Source organism: Capsicum annuum, chromosome 10, assembly GCF_002878395.1.
Source record: "Capsicum annuum cultivar UCD-10X-F1 chromosome 10, UCD10Xv1.1, whole genome shotgun sequence".
Classification (NCBI taxonomy): domain Eukaryota; kingdom Viridiplantae; phylum Streptophyta; class Magnoliopsida; order Solanales; family Solanaceae; genus Capsicum; species Capsicum annuum.
The window spans coordinates 89061705-89078783 of NC_061120.1; positions in this window are offsets into that span (position 1 = coordinate 89061705).

Genomic DNA, 17079 nt, shown 5'->3' on the forward strand with positions numbered 1-17079 from the left:
TAAGGTACGGGTAGGAACTATTTTGGCCAAGAATACTGACTATCTTCCCTAAGCGCTTCAATACATCACACTTTTCATTCAATTCACCTTTAACAACCCATTTACACCACTTGTATCTACCCACATCTTTTTGTTTTTACCCATCTCATTAAGCTTATTCACATACACTATGGTGGGAGTATTCTATGTACACATTATTCAGTTTGAACAATCTTTATTCTTCTCATTACACAACTCCCAACCACCACACATATTAATTTTCAACACAAATAACTATTACTTTGGGGATTTAATTTCACCTTTCCCATACTTGACTTTCAAACTCCTTAACTCAATTAATTTTACACTAAAGCACTTAAGAGATTGGATCAAATTAAGGTCAATCAAAGAAGGGGATACAAGCTACATATGAGACTACCAAAGAAAATAAGCTAAAGACTTAATAGGGCTAATTAGGATTTTGCACAAGGGAAGGTAAAAGAGGGTATGAAACATGATGGTCAAAGAAATGTCTATATCATCTCCTAAGCCCAAACTCTTTATTTCTCTTTGCATACACACCAAGAAAGTTCTCGACATGAAGTGCAAAAAGGAATACACAAAACCTCGCACTCTCACGGCACATGCTCAACTCAAGTAGGATTATTATAGACTCCTAACCAAATAATAACATGAATTCAACATTAATCCAACAAGTACAGAGTCATAAACTAGAGACTAGGAGTCTCAAAAGTAATAATTCACACACTCAACATACTCTTTACAACCAAAACACTTGAATCATGCAATCATACGTAGCACCAACAAAAATATCTTATTTATTCTAACAATTTTTTTTAAAATTTACTCCTAAAAATGGGAATTCCCCAACCCCACATTTAAAAATCTACTTTTCCCCCAATGTATACTTTAAAAGTAGAGATAGAAATACTTCTTGAGGCCTCTAGGTCTACCTAGTAGTATCCTTATATATTAAGAAGGCCTAGGACCCCGTACTTAATCTTTGCCATGCTGCTTAGCTCAAATTTTCCGATACTCAGACATCCTATCAACCTGTGACTCAATAAAAACAAAAACTAGTGAAGTAAAAACTAAAAATACTGGAAAATAAAAAACTTAGTTTCCTCCGAAGCAGCTCCTGATTTAGTGTCGTGACACGACCTAATCTTAGACTTAGCCATTTTTCTTCATCCTTTTCCTGTTCCTTAGAGGCCATATTTTTATTTATTTCTGACCTCTTAAGTGTGAACTCGCAAGATCATCAAACTTTACAATATTAGCCTTTTAAGGCTTATCAATTAGCATCTCTTTAGGCTTAGGTATTGAAGGCTTGGGCCGCTCAATGAGAACGTTCAATGAGGTCTTTGGTGGACTAAACTCCACCACCCCATACTTACCACCTTTAATCATTGTAATCATGCTCAAATTCTTATAGTGGGATAACATGTTGAGCAGTTTGTGCACTTTGAAAATTGCCTCTTCATTATCTAGCCCTATTGTAAGTGTGCCCTCTCTTATATCTATCAATGCTTTTCCTTTTGCCTAGAATGGACGTCCTAAGTGAATGGCACTCTTTTATCTACATGAAAATCTAAAACAACAAATTAGCAAGAATAATAAACTTACAAACCTTGATGAAAACATCCTCTATGATTCCTTCAGGACGAGTTATGATTCGATCTGCCAATTGGAGTATCAAATATCTCAGTCTTAGCTTCCCCAAACCCAAGGTGTTAAACAAATACAGGGGCATCAAATTGATACTTACCTCTAAATCACTAAGTGTATGGACCACCTCATTATTGCCAATTTGAATGAGGGGAGCAAAACTCCCAGGGTCTTTGAGCCTTTGGGAATCTTCTATATCAGTACAGAGCTACACTTCTCAGTGTGTACTACTGTCTCAATATCTTGTAGCTTAAATTTGTTGGTGACCACATCCTTCAAGTACTTAGTGTAATTAGGCATTCTCTGTAAAAATCAAAAAGAAGAAGGTTAACGTACAACTCTCTAAACGTATCAAAGAACTTCTTAAAGAATGCATATTCATTTGATTTTCTAAATAATTGTAGGAAAGGTGGTGGTGGTGTCTCCTTCACCCATTCAGTAACTTTTGTTTTTGAGTACTCAGACATTCTCAAATTTTTAGTAACTTTTTTATCTACATGTTAAGGAACCAACTCTGTATCTACCTCTTCAGTTATCTTTGGAGGTTCTTCATTAAGCTCTTTACCATTCCTCAAAGTTATTACCATTACTTGTTTAGAAGATTCAGTATCATTTGGAAACCACCTTGAGGCCTGGCACTTTAGGCATGCTATATTTGCCAAACTGATATTCCAAATTCTTTTACAGTAGTTGCTGATTTTTTAGTTCAGCAGCTATTTATTCTGGAGTGGCCATGATATTTTTTAGCATGTATTCTATGTTGTTGGCCTGTATATTTTGTTGTGGCTGCTGCTGAAACTACTATTGGTGGTTATTCCATGATTGAATTAGTGGCTGAGTTTTCCACTTTTGATTATAGGTGTTCCCATAATTTGGCCTGTGAGCATTGCCCAAAAACATTATTGACTCAGGATCTGCATTCACTTGAGCCACAGTTTGATTCACACTCAAGTTGCTTTGTTGGTTCATTATTGGATGGCTGAGAGCTGTACGACCAAGATTGTATCATTGTCAACTTCAATCATGCTAGCAACTTTTTTTATTGACCTTCTTTCAATATCATCATGCCAATCCAAATTTTCTTATGAAATCCAGTTTAACAAGGTTTATATCTCATCATACGTCAATTCCAAAGTTTGACCACCTGCAGCTGAATCTAGAAAGTTTTTTGTGATTTGGTCAAGTTCTTCAACAAAAGTGTGAGATAGTACCTCATTGGACTACTGATGATGTGGATAGTCCTGAAGAAGAGCTTTGAACCTCCCCTATGCATGATATAAGTTCTTATCTGGCCTCTGTTTGAAGCTCAGAATCTCACTGAACAGTCTTACTGTCTTGCCAAATTAAAAGAATCAGATGAGGAATTTCAAGCTAAGTCATCCCAGGTTGTGATTGAACTTGCCGTCTCAGCATTTTGCTTCTCCCAATAGTGAAAAGGGGAAAATCATCAGCTTAACATAGCTAGTTGACATACCTGTAGGGAGTAATATGTCACTGATCTCTTAGAAGTTTCATAGGTGGACTTGTGGATCTTCATGTGAAATCCTAGTAAAGTGTCCACTGCTAATAAAAAGATGCACCATGTTCTGTTTTAGCTCAAAGTTACCTCCAATAGTTGATTTGGAAAAAGGGAGGTCAAATTTGTCGTAAGTGGGATTGCCATTTTGTGAACTATCCTACAGGCTGGTGGATCTTTAGCCACGAGGGAAGGAATATCTTGGTCTTCTTAGATTTGTGGAATGCAGTAGAGAAGGACTACTTCTCTCCTCAATTTATGAAGACGTTGCTATGGTTTGGGGCTTGGTTCAACCAATTACCTATCCCTTGCCAGCTTATTAGTATATTAACCTACTTCCTGCAAAGTCAAAACCAAGACCAAGTGAAAAGCACCAAAGAAATCTAAAGAGTAAAACTAAAAATAATATATGTGCCAAATTACAAGTCCCCAGCAATGATGCCAAAAACTTATTGCTTCCAAGCACACACGCATGTTTACATGGTCTCACCATGTAGTACAGTAACCCTTTAGAAGTCAAGTATCAATCCCATAAGGACTTGTTTTAACAACTATCAAATTTTAGTTAACAGTTAAGATTAAATTAATGTGAGAGTAACCAATAGAATTTGTTGAGTTGTAAACATAGAATTAAAGTAAATAATGCAATAAAGTAAATTTCTTGGATAATCAATAAGGAAAAGCCCAGGGTTAAGGCTCTGCGACCAATCATCGTAAGCTATTGAACTTCATTGGTTAGATTACTTATCTTGATTGTTGATTCACGGGGTTGATATTATGATCATGGTCTGTTGAGCCTCTAGTCACCTATTTAACTTAGCCTTATAACTACATCATTGAGCGGACATATGAGAGCGAAGATAAACGCATTTATATTTCATCCCGTATGAACAAAATAAGTCACGTAGGTATATCTCTATCGTACATATAAATTACAATCTTCACTCTATAGAAGCTTATAATCCTACTCTATTTACTCCCATGTTCTATCATCTTATTCCCCATCTCGAGCTCACAAAGGAGACAATGGATGCATTCTAAGGGTGCTGAATCATCACTACATTACATTGCATTATTCATATTAAATTGAAATTCCTTGATATTATTTGGTTTGGAGTTTTTATTTGCTATTGTATTGTATCCCCGTGATAGCACTTTACTTATGATATTATTTTTGAGCATTCATTTAACTTTATTACATTATCTAATTTTATCTTATATTGACTGGGAGTTTGAGGTATTATGAGACATGGGGTATAACAGTGGCTTGATTAGAAAGATAGATGGATAACACCTTTTGATAGCATGTGATACACCCTTATATAAACATATATATACATAATGGAGGTTAGGATATTTATGGTTATTCTTAGAGAGGGTTTTATTATGGTGGTCCTTTAGGTCATTTAGGCTTGGTTCAACGGGCTCTAACATCTTCTATTTTCTTTTGGTTTGGATGTCTTAGACACTATAGGGGGATTTTCCACTGCTTAGACAGAGAGATGATTCATCATCTTCTTTGTAAGATGGCACTTTTTATACCAGACTTCACAGGATAGACATGAGGGAGTTTATGATATAGTAGTCACAAGTATGATTTCAGTCCACCTTTGATTTGTCTTGGTGGTGTTGGATTATGGGTATACATCCTTCGTTATGTTTGATTTTTTGGTATTGAGTCTTGATATGATTTATAGACTTTTTCTAAGTCTATTGATATTGCTGCCCTATAGGTGATTCCTTAGTGGTAGATTGGGTGTACCGATCGTATGTCATGAATCACTTTGAGTACGTAGCAGGATTAGGCTTGATTTCTTGAGTTTACTAAATTTTGGTGTATTTTAGTATGATATCTTTGATGGTAATGTTCTAGACTAGTGGTAGATCAATGGTGGGTTTTGGCACATTAGATTATAAAAGATTATCTAGAGGTTCTTTGGAGAGTCGTGGGTTATTTAGGACTGGGGAGTTGTTTTGATTATTGGTATGGAGAGTTGTGAATAAAGATACTTACAGCTATAAAGATTATGTAGATTGCCCACAAGTATCATTGACAATGTATATATTTGAGTTAGATGTTATAGGGGTTCACGTCGATGTGTTTATGGCTTGAGTTAATCCTGTATTAGTGATATCAACTTTGTGGGATAATGAGTGGTACCTGATATATTGATTAATAAGATCTGGTGGTGGTTCAGATTTGGTACAACCAACTTGGAAGGATTAGCTTTCAAGGATTCTAGTTGGATAAGGGAAGGTTTTCTAGCATTTATGCCATTCATATTGATTACTTTCTTATTGGTTAGATTTTGTAGCATGATGTGAGTTGATGGTATTAAGACACTCGTCAGTTAGGTTTTATGGATTTCATCGTATGAGGGATTCTTACTTTGCTTAAAAAATAGTTTCAAATGAAAAGAAAAAACTTATCCATAGAAAAATTTACTTCTATAGCTATATGGGCGTAATGGGATATTTTTCCTCATGAGTTTTGATTTGGAGTGTATGTTACTATTCTATAGTTCTTGTGTTAAAAAAATACTGAATGGAAAATTAACTAAGGAAAGGTTAAGGAAAATAGTACATATGTGGTTCTTATGTATTCAGAGTTTAGCTATGGGTTTGAGTTGAGATTTTAAAGTCCTAGAATTGGGGTTCATTCTTAGTTTATGCAGAGTTAGTGGTGATTTTTTTGAGTTTGATTTATGATTTGGTCGTCCGTCAGTAAGAAATATTAATTGTTGCACTTTTTCTATGGGTTGATTGTTCTCTGTTACGATGGGTTGCATATGTGTGCAAAGTCAGAAAGACTCCTTGTTCTATAGATTGTTGGGGAATCGAGTTATTTGAAAACCTTTTGATATTGAGGGATACACGTATTAATGTAATAAGTAGCTTGGGTATTCTCTGAATTTTAGGGATTTTATGCCTATGGTATATAGAGTGTTATGCCTATTCTCAATTTTTTCAATGGGTTAAGTTATAGGTTTTGACTATTGGGTGGCGACCTAGTGTGTTGAATATGGATTTTGAGGGTTTCTGTAGCTTTGATACCAATTTCTGACCAAGTAATTTTAGCCTAGGGTTATAGTTTGGTTTGGTTTAATAGCGATAGTATCAACCTTAGTTGGGTTGATTCAGTGTTTTGGTAGGTAGTAATGTGATTCATGCATTCCTTGGCTTTTGGTGGGTCTAGGGATAATTTTTGGTCTTGTAGTTATAGCTAATGTCTTTTGGTGCCTCGGTCAGGGTTTGGATAGCCGAGTATGTTTAGAAATTTTATTGTGTTCGACTCAGTTTTTAGGTATAGAGGATGTTTCGAAATAAAAAATATGACATCATTGAGAATTTGGCCTTAGATGCAAGCATTGTGACTTGTTAAGTCCTTATGTGGTATATTTCTAGGTTTATGGTGATGCTAGTAGTTTTATGGTGGTGACTCAATCTTGGATTGCTTGCTTGCTGTCTCTCGAGGGTATTTTTTATCCTATACCTATTTGGGCATTTTTCTGCTTATACGTTCAAGGATGAGCATGAGTTTTAGTTGTGGATATTATAATGTCCCTTGTAGTAAAATTTAGAAATATTTGTGTTTTAATATTTTTTCCCTTTCCCATGGTAACTTTATCATGTTAATGAGTTGTGGGGATAGTTGGCATGGTTCTCAATACATATGGGAGTGTTTAAAATAAATTTATGGTTTTAAATATCCTTATTAGGGGTTAGTTTGACTTTGGTCAACATTTTGTGATTCGAGCCTTGTGTTTTGATTCTGACAGTTCCATTAGCCTGATATGTCGATTTTGGATTAGTAGCGTGGTTTGTTCAGGTCCCAAACCTTTATTTTGCACTTCGACCCTCCATTTGGAAACTAGGTAATTTTGGCTTTAAAGGGGTCTTGTGGGTTAATTTGTTGAAAATGATATTTTTTCAAAAATACGACATTGCTATTGAGTCTAGAATGTTCAAATTAGATTACTAGCATTATTGTTTTATTTTTGTTGGGCCTACAACAAATCCCGAGGTTCTTATAGGAGAGTTTTGACTTATACCTTTGCTAGTTTTCAGTTGTTTATGGTGTACATTTCCTCCTTTTATCACGTTGGTGGCTTTATCTTTGCGATTGCAATGAAGGAGTTCCTTATACATCACATTCATAGTGAGGATACGTAGAAGGATTTATCGGGTGTCAAATCGCGATGGATGACTCACGATCACAATGGAGACTTCAAATCGCAATGCTATATAATCTAGATTGTTATAAATTCGAGGAGGGTGATCATGTTTATGAGTGTTTATTTCGGTTCAAGTCTTGATCGCGATATAAGTTACCATCATCGTGATGAACGGTTGGGACTTGGGCTGATTTAATCCCTTTTCTCAATCAAAAATCCCATTTTTCACCTTTGAGAGCTCGATCTATAGATATTCCAAAAGGGTTTTCGATATTTCTTTCTTGGTTAAGTTCTTAAATCTTTATAGAATCTTTTTCCAATGATTTTATCTTCTAACCAACTTCAAATCCGTGATTTTAAATGTATTTTTTTGGGGGGGGGTGGTGGTCTTACCCGGTAAAGTATACATTAGTTTTCCATCAATTTAAAGCTCAATTTACACTCCTATTGTCTTGGTTTTCAACTATAGAATCCTCTTGATACAAGAAACATTATGCTTAGATGAATTTTGATTTTATTTCTTTCATTTTAAACTCATTTTTCGAATCCATTTTGGACCCTCCTTAAATAGGGTCATTATGGGTATCATTAGATTCCTTTTTTACTTTTGGATGTATATATTGTTAGATTGGATGCATTTGGAGTTTATATAAGGGAGATAATCTTTCAATTAGGGTTTTGGATGGTGTTTGAGTTTGCAGACCTTCATTTAAGGCTAGTTGAGATGTACCTTGACTTTTTCCAAAGTGTTTATGTGTTTTATGCATGTTTTTCTCATGTTGTGATTTGCTTAGGGTTGCGGGTCTCGCTTGGATGTAATGTCGAGCATCTTCGTGGGTACCAGAGTCTTAATAATGGACTGTAATTAGATTATTGTGTTGATTATTTAGTATTACTACTTATATCTATTCTTAGAGTAGGATGTAGATAGATAACATAGTGACTTGAATAATTAATATTTGATTTTTTTAATAGCTTGAATTTAATTCAACGGAAATTGTTGTGATGGTTTAGGTTTGGTGATCTCTATGGGACAGTTATGTGGTTTTGATAGTGACAGAATAATTGAGTTTTAGAGAATACTATTTAATGGGCTTGTGTTGGTTGATGAGACATAATCTATCGAACAAAATAGGCTTGGATAGCTCCATGATAGATTGTTATTGGGATTTTTGTTTATTTTATGTTGCCCATGTGGGGCTTGTGTGGACATATTCATAGACTTGAGTAACTATTTATGCTCGTAAGACCAAGCGGGGCTTAAATTCATATTGATTATTGGTTTGTGAGGATATATTATTGTGATGCCCGAGTAGGGGCTTGACTTGATGTTATTGGTCATGTTTGTTTATTAATTGAATTTTCTTATTATTTCACCCGAATGGGGGCTTGAATTATCATCGTAGGCCTTATCTGTTGATTACAATACCTTATCTATCATTGTGTCTCCCGACTTAGGGCTTGACTTGACATTGTAGGCCTTATTTTAGCATTTAATTGCTTTATCATTATAGGGATTCCTAAGTGAGGGGATGGAAATGATAATATTGATGACTTCATGACTATTTATTATGGTGGTTCCAAGTGGAAATTAATATCATGAATTGTTGATATATTAAGTAAATTCTGAGCTCACTTATACATGTATTGAATGAATTTTGATATTTATACTGATTGGTTGTTGCATTACATCCATATATCATGCATAATATTCATCAGACATTGGTGCCGCCGAGACATTTTGATTTTTTTGTACAAAATTGAGACACCTTATATAATGCCTATATCGAGCAATATGCTGGTAATGTTGATTTGAGATGTTATATTGAAATTATACGAGTATATAGGTTGTGAAGCTCTCATGGGTCCTACCTGGTAGCTCCGAGCTCGATGGGTGTATATAGAAAGTTATGCGATTACTTTCACCATACGTCATCATCTATCATCATCACTATATTACGTCGCATTATTTACATTGCATTCGCATTCCTCGATATTATTTGGTATTGTGTTAGTATTTACTTTTGTATTGTTTTATCATGATAACACCTTGTTTGTGATATTGCTTTTGAGCATTCATTTCACTTCATTGTATTATCTTTTCTTCTTATATTGATTAGGAGGTTGAGGTATTATGAGATGTAGGGTAGACGATGACTTGATCGAGAAGATAGATGGTAGCACCTTTTGGTAGCATGAGTTACACCCTTATATATATATATATATATATATATATATATATATATATATTTGCACACGCACTCTCCCTTGTTGTGGAATATAAATGGATAATTTTGACTCACCTAGATCAATGTGACAACATCATGTTTGTTACGTATATTGAGCATTGTTTTGGTTTACTCTGATTAGAATAATGTGATGTATAAACTGGATTTTGAATTGTTGGGAAGCCTTGGATTGTTGGGGTGGTAGTTCTTTCCATCACTTTGGATTAGGGTTGGTTATCGATCATGCTTGCTGAGTACTTATAATTTCATAATCATCCTTGCTTCTCTTCCTTTTGTTATTTTCTTCACGCCGTGTAGGTGGTGAACCTAGTAGCAATTTGTAGATTTTTTTCTTCTAGCATTGATGTTTTGAAGGCTGAGTTAGTGCTGGCAAACTCCAAGCTTACCCAAGTCTCTTTTTTTTTTCCTTATGTTTACTCACATTTAATATACTTTAGTTATTATTATCATTTGGTATTTAGAGGCTTGTACTGATCATAACCATACCTCAGATATATCTTTGAGACTCGTGTCTCATAATTATATATATACACATACACATACATATATATGTATGTATGTGTATATATATATATATATATATATATATATATATATATATTTGGCTTTATTCATTCTTCTGTTTCTGTTCCTTCTCTTTAAATTCTATTCTTTTGGATGAAATAGGTGTAACAACCCAATTTTCGGTCCTTGAAAAATTCCTTGATTTTGAGCTTACTTCTCAGACCATGACTTACCTTACGAGTCATAAAGTGTCCATACAGGCCGTAGGACAGCAATCATAGGGTGACTAGTGAGGTTTTCCAAGGTGTTTATTCTGAGTACGACTAGACCCAATGAGTCGTCAAGAGTCTAAATGAGTCCTACTGTGCTTCCCGTATCCAAAACAGTGTGGTGCCCAAATGTATTTTCCTTGAGAATGACTAGGACCATATGTGTCATAATGACACCTCATGAGTCATTGTGCACGACAGGTAGGGTAAATAATGAGGGGTTTTTGAACTACTGCGTAGACTGCGAGTCGTGAGATGACCTGTAGGTAGACGTTATGCGTTGTAAGGTGACCCATGACTACTAGGCAACTTTGCTCTGTACTTTTAGGCAGGGGTATTTCTCATCAATTCCCTCCTTCTCCACTTAGGACCGACGTACATAAAACACAAAAAGAGTGTTATTTCCATCAATTTAACAAATCAAAACACTCTAAATCTCTCTCAATTCCCTAAGTCAAGAACACTAAGGTTCCCAAGGAATTGGCAATCAGAGCGTTAAAGGGTTGATTTCTCTCCGTAATTCTTGATATCCTAGACATATTGCTCTTCCCCAAAGCTTATTCTTATTGACAACATGTGATTAAATTGTTACCATGTGATGTAATTATGGTTTATGAATATGGGTTTGAGATTTTTGGAATTAATGCTATTTGAATTGAACTCCCATGATTTATATGCATTGTTTGTGCTTTATCAATGGATTTTGAACTAATTGGTTTCATGGGTATGAGAATTGAATAGGGTGTTGAGGTATTTCCCCAAATTAATGATTTTAGATTGAAAATTTGTTAATTGTGTTACCTCAACCCACTTGTGTAATTGGTTTTGAAAGATGGCTTGTCATTTGATTTGACTGACTTACCTATACTATTGCATTGCCTAAATGATTAAATAGATAAACATAGATTTTAATAGCCTGTTGGCCATATATTTTATTTCAAATTGGATTCATTGAACAATAGGGGTCGTGGCATTCCCCAAAAGGATTTAATGAACAAAGGGGTTCGTGGTGATCCCCCATACCGATTTCATGAACAAAGGGGGTCAAGGTATTCCCTCATGTTAATGGAATTGTAATGGCATAATTATAAGTTTGTAAGAGTAAGGGTATGGCGATACCTATGATGTGACTTAATGGGAAAATCCTTGGTTAAATGGACGGGTCATGTGAAACTTGTTTTTAATTAGGCTTAATAAGGGTTATGTAGCTAAGCCGTGAAGGTGGAGGTCCTGAAGGAGCAATACTGGAAGCTCACATTTTCTGGCATGAGGGATTGGTCTTAATGATGGTGTGCATGGTTCACACTATTGATATTTATTTGTATCTTGGATTGACATGGTGTTGGGGCATTCTTTGGTCATCCTTGATACCTCTGGTTTGTACGGCTAACACGCACTGGGCTGTTTCAGTAAAGCGAGATGAACACATATAGCCCGTGGGTGCCGTATTATGACGGTTAAGCTAATGATAGAAACCATCCAACAACACAAGTAAAACAAGACAATAACAGCAAGATAGAGCAATACCTCACACGACTTTAAATAGATCAAGGGAGAACAACAACAATATTATAATAAAAGTAAGAAAGATGGTTTGACATACAATATCCCAAAGTCTAAGAACCCTGATATGTATCAAATACAAGGACCCTAAGACTAAGAGATATAAACACCAAACTCTTACTTAGACCCAAGAGGGACTCAAACTCCTCAAGATCCCAAGTTTCTAGCCAAAGAACAACGCAAGTGTCACCACACTTGTTACAAGTTTCGGGTGTACTTATCAAGAGAGAGAGAGAGAGAGAAGTTTGCAAAATGTTACAAGTTCTATTGTGTAATATCAATAATGAACTAAGACAAAAAATAACCCTAATATGTTCCATACATAGTCTATTACAAAAGGAGTGGAAAATAACCAAGAAGCCCTTGGTCCAAAGGGCAGCCTTGTAGTGTAATTATAGGCCCTCCTCACACTTCAATAAGTGTAATCCCATAGATGGATTAATAAAACACTCACACACGGCCATATTCATGAACATGACTTAGTGTTTTTGTAACTCCCAAGCTTGGCTCCTTGTGAATGGTCTTGAACTTGTTGTACCCGTATCATCCTCTCCATATTGAAAAGAATTTGACCTCAATTCATTGCCTGATTATCCTCAATTGTGTCAATAATAGAGAGGTCACACACATTTAAGGTGTTTTCCTCTTGATACTTCGGCATCAACTTGGTTTTTCTTTGTGATGGAAGCCAATCTTTTCTTAGGTAACCCTATACCCAATCTCTCGGTTCTAGAACAAGACGTCTCCTCCCTTTGTTGGCCCTCTTAGAAACCTCTTGATTCCTCTTCTCAAGTCGTAGTCTCAGTTTCTCATGCAACCTCTTCATGACTTCAGCCCTTTTACTTCCATCTAGGCTCATCACAAGATCACTTGACAAAGGGCTTAGATCTAAAGAGCTAAGGGGGTTTAGGACATATACACATTCAAAGAGAGTCATACCCATACTTGAATGGATAACACGATTGTAAGAAAATTAAATTAGGGGTAGGTGATCCTCACAAGAAGTCATATTATCTTTAACCATGGATCATAGCATAGAACCCAAGGCTCTGTTTACTACTTCTGTTTGGCCATCATTTTGGGGGTGGCAAGAGGTTGAAAATAGTAAATTTATACCAAGACTACCCCACATCAACTTCCAAAAGTGAGTAAGGAACTTGGAGTCCCGATCACTCACAATGGTCCTCGGGATGCCATGCAACTTGACAACATTTTCAACAAACAACGAGGCTACACTAGATGCTCCTCAGTTTTAAAATATGGAATAAAATATGCCATTATAGAGAATCGGTCAACCATAACAAAAATACTATCCCTAACTCTTTTAGTCCTTGGAAGCCACAAATATATTAAACCAAGGACATAAAGGAGTGGGAAGCAGGGTATGCAACCCTTCAGGAAGGAGTCCTGACTTGGCACTCCTACAATCCATACATTGGACACAAATCTTAGCAATATCTTTGCGTATCTTTTGATAATAAAATTATTCCTCCAAGATTTCAAGGATATCCTAAACCCCAAAGTGTCCCATTAGGCCACCATTATGTGCCTCTCTCACAAATAACTATCTCCAAGAACTAGAGGGCACACACAACAATCTTGCTTTGAACAAGTAGCTATCAAATTTGTAATAGGAGGTGGATACCCCCTCCATAAGCCATTTCTCCCTACCCAACTGTTCATATTTCCTAAAGATAAGAGAAAAGTGATGGTCCTCGGGGTATAATGATTTAAGGATCTCAAATCCCATTAACTTGGAGTATAAAGTAGACACAAGTACATGTTTCCTAGACAACGCGTCGGCAACCACATTGTCATTTTCCTTTTTATATTGAATAACATAAGGAAAGGTTTCTAGGAATTCAATCCACTTAGCATGCTGTTTGTTGAGCTTATATTGGGCCCTAAGATGTTTCAAGGATTCATGGTCCGTTCAGATCACAATCTCTTTGGGCCACAAATAGTGTTGCTAATTACCTAAAGCTCTAATCAAGGCGTATAACTCTAGATCATAAGTGGAATAATTTAGAGTCACTCCCTTGAGCTTCTCACTAAAGTAGGCAATAGGTTTTAGGTCTTGTATCAAAACAACCCTTATAGCTACTTTTCTTGCATCACATTCAACTTCAAACATTTTATCAAAGTTGGGTAATTGTAACAAAGAGGCAAAAATGAGCATAGCTTTCAAGGTTTCAAAGGCCTTATCTTGTTCATCACCCCACTTAAATGGTTTTTCCTTTCGAATGAACTCGATCAAGGGGGTAAAAATAGTGCTAAATCCTTTGGCAAATCATCTATAAAAACTAGCCAACCCATGAAAGCTTCAGACTTTACCAATGGTTTGTGGTGTTGGCCAATTATTTATAGTGTCTATCTTGGATTCATCCACTTCGACCCCTCTTGAACTTATAACAAAACCCAAGAAAACAACTTCATCAACACCAAAAGAACACTTCTGAAGATTAGAATAAAATTTCTCCATTCTAAGGACATTAGAGACACTTTGCAAATGCAACACATGTTTGTCTATGGACTTGCTGTAGACCAAGACATCTTAAAAATACACAACAAACTTTCCAATAAACATTTCATCACATGATTCATTAACCTCATGAAAGTACTAGGAGCATTAGGTCGAATGGCATGCCCATCCATTCATAAAGACCAAATTTGGTTTTGTAGATGGTCATCTACTCATCGCCGTGTTGCATTCTAATTTGGTGATAGCCACTCCTAAAGTTAATCTTGGAAAACACATAAGAACCATTCAAATCATCAAGCATATCAGCTAATCTTGGATTGGGATGGCAATGCTTTACCGTGATTTTGTTGATGGTTTGGTGGTACACACACATGCACCATGTTTCATCTTTATTTGGCACTAACAATACCAAAACAACACATGGACCCATGCTCTTTTTGATGTACCCCTTGTTGAGGATTTTCTCAACTTGATGTTTTATCTCTATTGTGTCAGTTGGGTTACTTATATAGGCCAGTTTGTTTGGAAATTGTGAGACCGGCATGAAGTCAATTTGATGTTCAATGCCCCGAAGTAGGGGTAACCCTTGTCGAAGTTCGTTGGGAAAGTTATCCTCAAATTTTTGCAAAATAAGAAAAATAGAATGGGGAATAGAAGTATTAGAGGGGTTAGTGTTAAAAACATGAGCTAAGAGAGGCATAGGAATGTTGCCATCATGTTACAAGAAGAGATCCCTCTTCCTAGACAACATCACCATAGTATTCTTGCCCTTTGAAGTTGAGAAACCTTCGGGTTCCTCCCCTTTTGTACTCTCTGGTTCAGTTTCTTTCTCAGCCTTCTTGCCTTTTCCCTTTAACTCTCTCATTTGTTGATGCACCTCATTCACTTGAGATAGTGAGAGAGGGTGAAGTGTGAACTTTTATCCATTTAACTCAAGAGAGTATTAGTTGGTCCTCCCATCATTCTTGGTAGACCTATCATATTGCTAAGGTCTACTCAATAATAAGTGACATGCTTGCATCGAAATCACATCACAAAGCACTTCATCATAGTAGTTTCCCACCTTGAACCAAATCATACATTGCTTTGGAACTTTCTATTTTCTACTCTCATTTAACCATTGGAGCTTGTAAGGACTAGCATGTTAAATAGTGGGTAGTTTCAAGAAATCCACTAAAGTGGTACTAACAACATTGGCACAACTCACACTATCAATCACCATGGCAGACACACCGCCTTTGACAAGGAAATTATTATGGAATAGATTCTCCCTTTGGCTAGGATCATCTAAAGCCTTACTAACCATGACTCATCTCACTACAAAGTTTGGAACTAGACACTTACCCTCTTGTGGCCAAGTATCTTCTCCATCCTCTTCTTCATGTATTTCATTATTGGTTTGCTTTCTATCTAGAGGCTCAACCTCATTCTCTTTAGATTCAATGCCCATATCCTCTCTAAGATAGTATAAATTCCCTCTCCTAAGGATCACATTTCTTTGGTTTGGACTTTCATTGGATTTATGTCCCCACTATTGACACTTGAAACATTAGAAGCCCCTAGGATTAGGAGTAGGATACTTGCTACCTTCTTATCTCAGAGGATATTTTTGGAGTGGCTTGGTCTAGAGTTGGACAACCTTTGAGGTTTGGTCTTTGCCCTTGTGCCAACCCGAGGAGGGTTGAGCCATTTTTTGTTTCTAGATCAACCCGAGGGTGCTTGTCCGCTTGCTTTGTAACTTGGGGTCTCCTTGAGATCTCGTTCAATCTCTAGGGCATCTTGGAAAATTCCATCAATAATATCAAACTTGTGAAGAGTCAAGTATGTAGAAATGTCCTTGTTCAACCCAATCTTGAAATGGATGATGTCATGACCTACTTGTTCCTCTCGGTGATCAAGCTTCAATATCAATTTTTGAATCTCATCATAGTAAGCTATGACACTCTTGCTACCTTACCTCAAATTGTATAACTTGGAAAGAAGTTCATGTCTATAGCTCTCAGGTAGGTACCTTTGTCTCAGAAGATACCTCAATCTAAAACAAGGTGGAGGCTGCCCATCAATCAATTCATTCCCAAACCTCTTGACATATTCCCACCAAGTGTTAGTATACCCTTCAAAATGAGCCATGGCATAGAAACTTTTCTTTTCTTCTGAGTGATTATTAACTTGGAAGTTCTTGTCACAAGATGACTCCCAAGAAAGGTAGGCCTCAGGATCAATTTCACCCTTAACGATTGGAAGGATCAACTTGATGGTATTGATAGGTACATCTCTATCTTGGTTGCGATTTCCTTGTTAGTTCCATTGACCAACTCTTCACCCATGCCCTCAGTATCCTCTTTGATCTATACGGCCTCCTCTTATCTCCTTCTCCCATATAAGCATCATCATAAGCTCCATACCATTTATGTTTATCGTTACCATATTCCTCTAAGTGGATGTTTTGGTTTTGGTTAATTGGAACTTGGTTTGAAGGAATTGGATTTAGTGGAGGTTGTGGCCTTTCGTTAAGTGGAGCTTTGAAGAGAGGGTTTGGATTTAGTTGTGGTATTTGGATACCAATTCCTTCTTGTGGGACTTGAGGGGATTGGGAATGGAATGGTCTATTCAAGTCTTGGTTTTGGGTGTAAGGAGTGGCTTGGCTTACGGT